This window comes from Lepidochelys olivacea (assembly GCF_965140295.1).
Source record: "Lepidochelys olivacea isolate rLepOli2 genome assembly, chromosome: 25".
In the NCBI taxonomy this organism is placed as follows: Eukaryota; Metazoa; Chordata; order Testudines; family Cheloniidae; genus Lepidochelys; species Lepidochelys olivacea.
In genome coordinates, this window is record NC_140435.1 from 6,249,166 (window position 1) to 6,261,464 (window position 12,299).

The following is a 12,299-nucleotide window of genomic DNA, read 5'->3' on the forward strand; positions in this document are numbered from 1 at the left end:
TGACAATTTTATTCTTTACTATTGTTTTAACTAATTTGCCTGGTACTGACGCTAGAAGGTCTGTAGAGCCCTTCTTAAATATTGGCGTTACATTAGCTATCTTCCAGTCATTGGGTACAGTAGCTGATGTAAAGGACAGGTTACAAACCATAGTTAATAGTTCCACAATTTCACATTTGAGTTCTTTCAGAACTCTTGGGCGAATGCCATCTGGTCCCGGTGACTTGTTACTGTTAAGTTTCTCAATTAATTCCAAAAAGTCCTCTAGTGACACTTCAATCTGTGACAATTCCTCAGATTTGTCACCGACAAAAGACGGCTCAGGTTTGGGAATCTCCCTCACATCCTCAGCCGTGAAGACTGAAGCAAAGAATAATAAAAAAATTTATAATAAAAACCATTCACAATCCATCCACTATGAGTCATTATTGCATTTAACTCAAAAATCCTTTAAATAAAGCTGAAATAATTCATGGGGTTTTACAAAAATACTTAGGGAACATTCCACTTCTACCACCTATACGCAACACCAATACTCACAATGTGTCTATCCCGACACCCGCTCCATTGGCTGACAGCTGCACATCTTCAGGCCTGAGACTCAAAATATGAACCATAGGCATCCCTGATAATATTCCCCGGGGTGTTAGCACCAGGCTGGCTGCTTGACCTGCCAAGCAAGTCTCTGAACCTCAGCCTCCTATCCATTGTTAAGATTTTCTTCATTGCTCACCAATACTGTGTAGAACATGATATGCAGTTATAAAGCCTGGGATGTTTCTTCTGCTGCTTCCAACCTATTCGATAAATAGCACCATCTGCCTTTCAAACAGCCAAATGCACTTTCCACCACCATTCTGCGATAGTTAAATGTTCCTTCCTTCTGTCCAAGAGGCCTGTGCATAGTTTCACTAACCAGGGCATCAGAGGACAAGCTGGGTCTCCAGAATAACCAGATCAGCCTCTACACCATTAATGTCCACAGTACTCCTGGGGGGGGCAAACAGTCCTTCCTCCATTCATCTCAATAGAACTGAGTTTATAAATTCAGCCATGACCTCCTGAGCCTTACCCAGCTGTAGGACCTGGCTAGACAGCACCTTATCAATGGCATATCCCAGTGGCTCTCAACCTTTCCAGACAACTGTACCCCTTTCAGGAGTCTGATTTGTCTTGTGTACTTCCAAGTTTCACTTCACTTTAAAACTATTTGCTTACAAAAGCAGACATAAAAATACAAAAGTGTCACAGCAAAGTAATACTGAAAAATTGCTACTTTCTCATTTATACCATATCATTATAAAATAAATCAATTGGAATATAAATATTGTACTTACATTTCAGTGTATAGTCTATCAAGCCATATAAACAAGTCACCGTCTATATGAAATGTTAGTTTGTCCTGACTTCGCTCGTGCTTTTTATGTAGCCTGTTGTAAAACAAGGCAAATATCTAGATGAGTTGATGTACCCCCTGGAAGACCTTCGTGTACCCCTGATTGAGAACCACTGGCATAGCAGACCTGTCTGAGGATGGCCCCAGGAGCTGATCCCCTGCTTTGAATTGGTTGGCTCAAAAGCAGTAACACTCTGGGGTGCTCAGCTTCCATGTTGGTTCTCTCTGCACATTTCTGAAAAAAAGGTCATCCTCCCCACCCTGAAGTTCGAGGCCTGCAGAATGATCCTTTCCTACCAATCCACACTGGTTTCCCAGGCCCATAAGTGTAGGCCATGGCCTGACTACATCTCCCATAATGCAACTCGATCTCCCCAATTGCTGAGCCACCACAGTGCATCATGGGAGTCCCTGGACCTGGTTCATTATAGAAGATGTACAAATAGTTTTGATGAAAGATTTTAAACCAGCCCTAAGCAAAAGTCACAAATGTACAAGAGAAAATGGCAAACACCACAGGGGACATTGTTTTAACCAGAATAGATTTCCTTTGCAATATGAAAGCATCGTAAAGCCACATACAAATTAGACCAGCAGCACAGGAGAGCTGCTGCCTTTTATTAGTAGTATTTTGGTAGTACCTAGAGGCTGCAGCAAACCCCAGGCCTCCATTGTACATGGCACTGTACACACACCGAGTGAGAGCCAGTCCCTGCCACCAGAGAGCTTAATAAAGGCCAGGAAAGGAAATGGAGGCACAGATAGGAGAAGGGACTTGCCCAAGGCCACCCAGCAAGTCAGGGTCAGAGCTGGGAACAGTCAGTACTCCAGACCCCGTGCTGCCTCTCCTCTCCTCTCTCACTGACTTCTGCCTCAGCCTCTGCAAGCTTTAAACCAGCCCGAGGTTCTGTAACTTAGAATAATAGAACCACAGAGTTAGAAGGGACCGCAAGGGCCATCTAGTAAAATCCCCTACCAAGTTGCAGGATTTGTTGTGTCTAAACCATCCCAGACAGATGGCTCCAGCCTCCTTTTGAAAAACTCCAGTGAAGGAGCTTCCACACCCTCCGGAGGCAGTTTGTTCCATTGTCCTGCTGTTCATAGAATATCAGGGTTGGAAGGGACCCCAGAAGGTCATCTAGTCCAACCCCCTGCTCAAAGCAGGACCAATTCCCAGTTAAATCATCCCAGCCAGGGCTTTGTCAAGCCTGACCTTAAAAACCTCTAAGGAAGGAGATTCTACCACCTCCCTAGGTAACGCATTCCAGTGTTTCACCACCCTCTTAGTGAAAAAGTTTTTCCTAATATCCAATCTAAACCTCCCCCACTGCAACTTGAGACCATTACTCCTCGTTCTGTCATCTGCTACCATTGAGAACAGTCTAGAGCCATCCTCTTTGGAACCCCCTTTCAGGTAGTTGAAAGCAGCTATCAAATCCCCCCTCATTCTTCTCTTCTGCAGGCTAAACAATCCCAGCTCCCTCAGCCTCTCCTCATAACTCATGTGTTCTAGACCCCTAATCATTTTTATTGCCCTTCGCTGGACTCTCTCCAATTTATCCACATCCTTCTTGTAGTGTGGGGCCCAAAACTGGACACAGTACTCCAGATGAGGCCTCACCAATGTCGAATAGAGGGGAACGATCACGTCCCTCGATCTGCTCGCTATGCCCCTACTTATACATCCCAAAATGCCATTGGCCTTCTTGGCAACAAGGGCACACTGCTGACTCATATCCAGCTTCTCGTCCACTGTCACCCCTAGGTCCTTTTCCGCAGAACTGCTGCCTAGCCATTCGGTCCCTAGTCTGTAGTCTGTTCTTACAGGTAGAAAGTTTTTCCTGAGATTTAATCTAAACCTGCTAGCCTGTCGTTTGAACCTGTTGCCTCTTGTCCTGTGTTCTCTGTGTTTCTTCCCCTAAAGCCCCCGGGAAATCAGTGACCCTCATGGCTGTGAGAAGTCACCGTCCCTGCTCACTGAATGGTGCCTGCATGTCCCTCCCAGCTGCCCCAGACATGCCACTGTCAATTGAAAAGCTCCAGACAGGGACTCTGTGTCCCTACTCAGCTCTGGCCTCTCAGTGGGATTCTGGCAGAGGTGTATGGCTGGCAAGAAAACATGGATTTCTGGAAATAATCCAATTGACTAATTGGTAAGAAATCACTTAATCTCTTGGTAATTGATTTGCTGTGACCCTGAGAGGTGAGACATGGTGGGAACATGACAGCTGGGCTGGGCAGAGCCCTGGAGAACACATAGCCAGGACTGTCACTCAGCTGACAAGGGCTCAGCGAGGGAGGGGCAGAAGGCCTGTTGAAATTAGACAGACGTGAGGAGACCGAACCCACAGTGGATGAGGAGCTGGAAATAGGGTTCCCCCACAAACCTGGAGCTTTGCCCCTGCCCTGAGCATACAGAGACCTCTCCTTCTCCTCCTGGGACATGGAGCCCTTCCTGGCTGCACTGCTGGGACACCAACAGTGCCTGGGGAAAGACAACTCTGGAGTTGGAAACACCTTGTAAACTGCAGTCAGGGAGAGCAAATCCCAGGGAGGACAACAAAACTCCTGTCTTCACTGATGTGAAAGTGTAACCTGAGTGCTGCCCCAGCCCGACTCCTAAGCACACAGTAAAACCTCTCCCAAGAGTAAGGTGGGGCTTTAAATGTGAACTAGCTCATCCGTCAGGGATGGGGAGAACAGACTAAAGCTCAAATGCTGCTGATGCAGCTACTTTATACTGCTAATCCAATCACTCTGCCACGCTAATCCAACCACTCCATCGTGTTCTGCAGTGTGACTGCTCCCCTCCTGTGAGGCTAACTTGAGAGGAGTTAATTCTGGCTTTGTCTCCACTAGCACAATTGTTGGTAAAAATTTTGTCAGTCAGCGGTGTGAAAAAAACACCCCACAACAGACATAAATGTCACCGACAAAAGCGCCAGCATGGACAGCGCCATGTTGATGGGAGACGCTCTCCTGCCCACATAGCTACAGCCACTCTTTGGGGGTGGTTTCATTATGCCGGCAGGAGAACAGCCACACACGAGACCTTACAGCGGCACGGTCAGTCGTGTAAACATAGCCACGGTGTTCAAGCTAACACTGCAGGGAAGACAAGCCCTGAGAGTGTGAAACATCCTCATTTCTAAAGCTGGGTGGGAAATGTTTTTCCCATCCAAGGAAAACTTTTGAGACTTCAAAAAAATTCCCAGTCCTAAATCAGAACAAAAAGTCAAAATCTCAAAAAAAAAAAAAAAAAAAAAAAATCACAAAGCAATAATCAGAAATAAATTAGTTCAGGTCAATCAATAATTTGAAAAAAAGAAAAGGAGGACTTGTGGCACCTTAGAGACTAACCAATTTATTTGAGCATGAGCTTTCGTGAGCTACAGCTCACTTCATCGGATGCTGTAGCTCACGAAAGCTCATGCTCAAATAAATTGGTTAGTCTCTAAGGTGCCACAAGTACTCCTTTTCTTTTTGCGAATACAGACTAACACGGCTGTTACTCTGAAACCTGTCAATAATTTGAAAACATTTCATTTTGATTTTCACCTTTTTTGTCACAAATAACTTTAAATTTCGACATGAAAAGTTGTTTCAAATAAAAAACCCATTTCACTAGACTTTTCAACAATTTTGAAACTTTTTTTTTCAAAATTTTTGGCACAGGAATTTTGTTGATACCCACCTTTCCTGTAAAATGCTTCAGTTCTGATAAATCAGCATTTTTCAACAGAAAAACGTTTTATCAAAAAACTACCAAACAGCAGTACTAATTTCCCCATTCATAGAATCATAGAATATCAGGGTTGGAAGGGACCTCAGGAGGTCATCTAGTCCAACCCCCTGCTCAAAGCAGGACCAACCCCAACTAAATCATCCCAGCCAGGGCTTTGTCAAGCCTGACCTTAAAAACTTCTAAGGAAGTAGATTCCACCACCTCCCTAGATAACGCATTCCAGTGTTTCACCACCCTCCTAATGAAAACGTTTTTTCTAATATCCAACCTAAACCTCCCCCACTTCAACTTGAGACCATTACTCCTTGTTCTGTCATCCGCTACCACTGAGAACAGTCTAGATTCATCCTCTTTGGAACCCCCTTTCAGGTAGTTGAAAGCAGCTATCAAATCCCTGCTCATTCTTCTCTTCCGCAGACTAAACATTCGCAGTTCCCTCAGCCTCTCTTCATAAGTCATGTGTTCCAGTCTCCTAATCATTTTTATTGCCCTCCGCTGGATGTTTTCCAATTTTTCCGTATCCTTCGTGTAGTGTGGGGCCCAAAACTGGACACATGAGGCCTCACCAATGTCAAATAGAAGGGAACGATCACATCCCTCAATCTGCTGGCAATGCCCCTACTTATACATCCCAAAATGCCATTGGCCTTCTTGGCAACAAGGCCACACTGTTGACTCATATCCAGCTTCTCATCCACTGTAACCCCTAGGTCCTTTTCTGCAGAACTGCTGCCGAGCCATTCGGTCCCTAGTCTGTAGCGGTGCATGGGATTCTTCCATCCTAAGTGCAGGACTCTGCACTTGTCCTTGTTGAACCTCATCAGATTTCTTGTGGCCCAATCCTCTCATTTGTCTAGGTCCCTCTGTATCCTATCCCTACCCTCCAGCAGATCTACCTCTCCTCCCAGTTTAGTGTCATCTGCAAACTTGCTGAGGGTACAATCCACACTATCCTCCAGATCATTAATGAAGATATTGAACAAAACTGGCCCAAGGGCCGACCCTTGGGGCACTTCTCTTGATACCAGCTGCCAACTAGACATGGAGCCATTGATCACTACCCGTTGAGCCCGACAATCTAGCCAGCTTTCTATCCACCTTATCGTCCATTCATCCAGCCCATACTTTAACTTACTGGCAAGAATACTGTGGGAGACCATGTCAAACACTTTGCTAAAGTCAAGGAACAACACGTTCACTGCTTTCCCCTCATCCACAGGGCCAGTTATCTCGTCGTAGAAGGCAATTAGATTAGTCAGGCATGACCTTCCCTTGGTGAATCCATGCTGACTGTTCCTGATCACTTTCCTCTCCTCTAAGTGCTTCAGAATTGATTCCTTGAGGACCTGCTCCATGATTTTTCCAGGGGCTGAGTTGAGGCTGACTGGCTTGTAGTTCCCCGGATCCTCCTTCTACCCTTTTTTAAAGATGGGCACTACATTAGCCTTTTTCCAGTCTTCCGGGACCTCCCCCGATCGCCATGTGTTTTCAAAGATAATGGCCAATGGCTCTGCAATCACATCTGCCAACTCCTTTAGCACTCTCGGATGCAGTGCATCCGTCCCCATGGACTTGTGCTCGTCCAGCTTTTCTAAATAGTCCCGAACCACTTCTTTCTCCACAGAGGGCTGGTCACCTCCTCCCCATGCTGTGCTGCCCAGTGCAGCAGTCTGGGAGCTGACCTTGTTCGTGAAGACAGGTAAAAAAAGCATTGAGTACATTAGCTTTTTCCACATCCTGTCGCTAGGTTGCCTCCCTCATTCAGTAAGAGGCCCATACTTTCCTTGACTTTCTTCTTGTTACTAACATACCTGAAGAAACCCTTCTTGTTACTCTTAACATCTCTTGCTAGCTGCAACTCCAGGTGTGATTTGGCCTTCCTGATTTCACTCCTGCATGCCCGAGCAATATTTTTGTACTCTTCCCTGGTCATTTGTCCAATCTTCCACTTTTTGTAAGCTTCTTTTTTGTGTTTAAGATCAGCAAGGATTTCACTGTTAAGCCAAGCTGGTTGTCTGCCATATTTACTATTCTTTCTACACATCGGGATGGTTTGTCCCTGTAACCTCAATAAGGATTCTTTAATATACAGCCAGCTCTCCTGGACTCCTTTCCCCCTCATGTTGTTCTCCCAGGGGATCTTGCCCATCAGTTCCCTGAGGTTGTCAAAGTCTGCTTTTCTGAAGTCCAGGGTCCGTATTCTGCTGCTTTCCTTTCTTCCTTGTGTCAGGATCCTGAACTCGACCATCTCAAGGTCACTGCCTCCCAGGTTCCCATCTTCTTTTGCTTCCCCTACTAATTCTTCCCGGTTTGTGAGCAGCAGGTCAAGAAGATCTCTGCCCCTAGTTGGTTCCTCCAGCACTTGCACCATGAAATTGTCCCCTACATTTTCCAAAAACTTCCTGGATTGTCTGTGCACCGCTGTATTGCTCTTCCAGCAGATATCAGGGTGATTGAAGTCTCCCATGAGAACCAGGGCATGAAATCTAGTAACTTCTGCGAGTTGCCGGAAGAAAGCCTCGTCCACCTCATCCCCCTGGTCTGGTGGTCTATAGTAGACTCCCACCACGACATCACCCTTGTTGCTCACACTTCTAAAAACTTAATCCAGAGACTCTCAGGTTTTTCTGCAGTTTCATACTTGAGCTCTGAGCAGTCATACTGCTCTCTTACATACAGTGCAACTCCCCCACCTTTTCTGCCCTTCCTGAACAGCTTATATCCATCCATGACAGTACTCCAGTCATGTGAGTTAACCCACCAAGTCTCTGTTATTCCAATCACATCATAATTCCTTGACTGTGCCAGGACTTCCAGTTCTCCCTGCTTGTTTCTCAGGCTTCTTGCCTATAGGCACTTGAGATAACTTGCTGTTTGTCCTGCTTTCTTAGTATGAGGCAGGAGCCCTCCCCTTTTGTGTTCTCCTGCTCGTGCTTCCTCCCGGTATGCCATGTCCCCACTTACCTCAGGGCTTTGGTCTCCTTCCCCCGGTGAACCTAGTTTAAAGCCCTCCTCACTAGGTCAGCCAGCCTGCTTCCGAAGATGCTCTTCCCTCTCTTCGTTAAGTGGAGCCTGTCTCTGCCTAGCACTCCTCCTTCTTTGAATACCATCCCATGGTCAAATAATCCAAAGCCTTCTCTCTGACACCACCTGCGTAGCCATTCATTGACTTCCACAATTCGACAGTCTCTGCCCAGGCCTTTTCCTTCTACGGGGAGGATGGACGAGAACACCACTTGTGCCTCAAACTCCTTTATCCTTCTTCCCAGAGCCACGTAGTCCACAGTGATCCTACCACCACCACCCGCCTCCTCCTCTTGGGAGCAGTAGTCGTGGAACCCCCATCCCTAGGACAGTGCATCCCATGCCTTCCAATCAGCGGAGTCTCCTTCTGCTCCCTTCCCTCAGACGTATCATCTAGTCCACTCTCTGCATTAGTACGTGTGGGGAGAACATGAAAACAGTTGCTTACCTGTATCTGCATTGCTGGTACATGGATGCTCCCCTTTCTTCTTCTGGAGGTCACATGCTGCCAAATTACTTCACCGTCCTCCTGTCCCCACAGTGCAGCCTGCTCTGAATCATCAGAACCTTGTGCCTGTAGAAGCATATCCTGACGTCGGTCCAGGAAATCTTCAGTTTCTCTTATGCAATGCAGCGTCGATACCTGTTGCTCCAGACCTTGAATCTTCTGTTCCAATATGGAGACCAGCTTGCACTTTGTACAGACAAAGTCGCTTCTGTCCTGTGGAAGAAAGACAAACATGGCACATCCAGTGCAGGTCACAACAGCTGAACGCTCCCCATCCATATTACCTTCCTTCTATGAGCTTCTTCAGGAGTTGTAGTAACTACTAGGAGAAGCCAGCAAGTTGTAAGCCTCAGTGGGCTCTCCCCAGGTGAACTCCCTCTGTTAGCCTCTCTGCTGTTTGCTGCCCAGCTGGTTCACAGCTGACTGGCTTTTTATAACAGTCAGGCCCACTCAAGGCTCACCTGGAACAAAGCACTCCCAATTCACACTTTTCAAACAACCAATCAAGCACACGGTCAAACTGTCCCCACAACAGACACTCAGACACTCAGATAACCAACACAGCCTCCCTAATGCAGCCCTTAGCGTACCTCCTCTCAGGCAGATCCCAGGCAAACTCCCTCTGTTAGCCTCTCTGCTGTTGCAGTGTTGGTTCAAGGGCTTTACCCAGGAAGTACTTTTGGTCCTCCAAGCCCCACAAACTATGCTACCTACTATTGAACCCATCAGCTGGCATTTTATCTATGATCTGTTGTACATGGAAAGAGCCAGAGCATTCCTGTAACAGTCAGTAGTTTGGTTCTGCAGGAGCCTCTAAAAGATCTTGGCTTCCTCTCCGAGCTGCCAGAGTGATTTACACAAAAAAGGGCTATTCCCAGAGTACTGCAGATTCCACATAAGTCCCCTTGGAGGTAGTGAAGCAAAGACCATGGGACATACAGCTCCAGACCAGGTGCACAGGCTGTGGCTGATCAAACTGGCTGCTCTCAGCTCGCTAGGATATTTCTGCAAACAGAAGGGTTTAATTAAAGCCCAGAGCTTCCTGCAGAAGGGGAGGGATCCCTGTACAGGGAACTGCTCCTCCATCCGCCCAACCCCCATGCATCCAGATCCCCTCATACCCAGACCCTCCTGCTGAGACTCACCCCTCCGCACTTAGAACCCCCTCCTGATGAGCCCCATTCCCTGGCACTTGGACCACCCCGATGAGCCACCTGTATCCGGATCCCCACCCCACTGAGCCCCACCTAGCTGCACTTGGACCCCCCTGCAGAGCCCCATTACTGTTGCACCCAGAACCCCCCAACAAGCCCCTGTGCATCCAGATCTCCTCCCGCACCCAGATCTCCCACTGAGTTTCCAGCACCCAGATTGCCCCACCCAGAACCCTCTCAACCCACACCTGGATCCCCCACACTGAGCCCCTCCACACTTGGATCCCCCACACTCTCCGAGGTGGAGCACAGCCTGGTGCTGTCTGAACTCCTGCCTCCTGTTTCAAATGGATTCCAGCCACATTCTGGCCAGGCCCCCAGAGCAGGGCTGTGTCCGGGCCAGACCAAACAGCACTGTCTGCTTAACAACTGCAGTGCCAGGCGCGCATCAAAGGGAGCAGCCAGAAAGCACAGTGCACATTTACTGCCTTGTACCGCCAGGGGGGCATGTCCCACCTCAGCCAAGGGAGCCCTGTCCCTTCTCCAGTCCCTGCGACCACGCAGCCTGCCCAGGAGCAGGGGCGGATGGACTACAGAAGGTGTAATGAAGGGCATTCAACATTCTTTTGTCTTGACCCCTTACAGCTTCTTGCAGGTCCTGGGGAGCTGCTGTGCCCTCTGGCTCTGCACCCGTCACACAGGCTGCAGGGTGTGGGCCAGACAGCCTGCAGCGTCCCTTGGCTTGAGTCTCTGCCTTCACACTGTAGCTTGGGGAGCTTATTGAAGTTAATTGTTGGAACAGACTAGCTAAGAGGTTACACCCCCCCCCCCCGGCACTTCCCGCCTGCTCCCAGAATGCAGCAGTAGATTCCCATCGTTCTTATACACCCTCTGGGGCTGTTTATTGGGGAAAGAGGGAAGGGACTTCCGTTTTTCCTCACACCCTTTTCCAGACCCTGGTGGTAAAGGAGCCATATGTGCAAGGCAGCCACTGCCCAGCGACATGATGCCCCAGGCTGGGGAGCAGACTCAGGAGAGGTGGACTAACACTTCCTATATCCCGCACCTCATTCACCCAACTTGTCCAAGGATGTGGGAAGGAGACCGTTAATAGAATAATAAAATCATAGAAGATTAGGGTTTTTAGAGACCTCAGGAGGTCATCTAGTCCAACCCCCTGCTCAAAGCAGGACCAACCCCAACTAAATCATCCCAGCCTGGGCTTTGTCAAGCTGGGCCTTAAAAACCTTTAAGGAGGGAGATTCCACCACCTCCATAGGGAACCCATTCCAGTGTTTCACCACCCTCCTAGTGAAATAGTGTTTCCTAATATCCAACCTAAACCTTCCCCACTGCAACTTAAGACCATTGCTTCTTGTTCTGTCATCTGCCACCACTGAGAACAGCCGAGCTCCATCCTCTTTGGAACCTCCCTTCAGGTAGTTGAAGGCTGCTATCAAATCCCCCCTCACTCTTCTCTTCTGCAGACTAAATAAGCCCAGTTCCCTCAGCCTCTTCTTGTAAATCATGTGCCCCAACCCACTAATAATTTTTGTTGCCCTCCACTGGACTCTCTCCAATTTGTCCACATCCCTTCTGTAGTGGGGGGACCAAAACTGGATGCAATACTCCAGGTGTGGTCTCACCAGTGCCGAATAGAGGGGAATAATCACTTCCCTCGATCTGCTGGCAATGCTCCTACTAATACAGCCCAGTATGCCGTTAGCCTTCTTGGCAACAAGGGCACACTGCTGACTCGTACCCAGCTTCTCATCCACTGTAGCCCCCAGGTCCTTTTCTGCAGAACTGCCGCTTAGCCAGTCAGTCCCCCAGCCTGTAGCAATGCATGGGATTATTCCATCCTAAATGCAGGACTCTGCCCTTTTTTCAGAGTAACAGCCGTGTCAGTCTGTATTCGCAAAAAGAAAAGGAGTCCTTGTGGCACCTTAGAGACTAACCAATTTATTTGAGCATAAGCTTTCGTGAGCTACAGCTCACTTCATTGGATGCATACTGTGGAAAATACAAAAGATGTTTTTATACACACAAACCATGAAAAAACGGGTGTTTATCACTACAAAAGGTTTTCTCTCCACCCACCCCACTCTCCTGCTGGTAATAGCTTATCTAAAGTGATCACTCTCCTTACAATGTAACAGCCGTGTCAGTCTGTATTCGCAAAAAGAAAAGGAGTAGTTGTGGCACCTTAGAGACTAACCAATTTATTTGAGCATTGGTTAGTCTCTAAGGTGCCACAAGTACTCCTTTTCTCCTTACAATGTGTATGATAATCAAGGTGGGCCATTTCCAGCACAAATCTCTGACTCTGCCCTTGTCCTTGTTGAACCTCATCAGATTTCTTTTGGCCCAGTCCTCCAATTTGTCTAGGTCATTCTGGACCCTATCCCTACCCTCCAGTGGTAGGTACCCTCTACCTCTCCCCACAGCTTAGTGTCATCCGTGAACTTGCTG

The 12,299-nt window shown here is 47.8% G+C and overlaps 1 long non-coding RNA gene across 2 annotated transcripts in view; it reads right to left on the bottom strand.

Annotated features, from left to right (window-relative positions):
• Positions 1-9,635, bottom strand: part of LOC311513096 — a 42,182-nt gene extending 32,547 nt beyond the window's left edge. For both annotated transcript variants that reach the window (XR_014709651.1, XR_014709652.1), the window contains exons 1-2: positions 9,264-9,635; positions 8,614-8,886 (exon numbers count right to left, since the gene is read on the bottom strand). This is a non-coding gene — a long non-coding RNA (uncharacterized lncRNA). The remainder of the gene's footprint in view (positions 1-8,613; positions 8,887-9,263) is intronic.
• Positions 9,636-12,299: the final 2,664 nt, after the last annotated feature.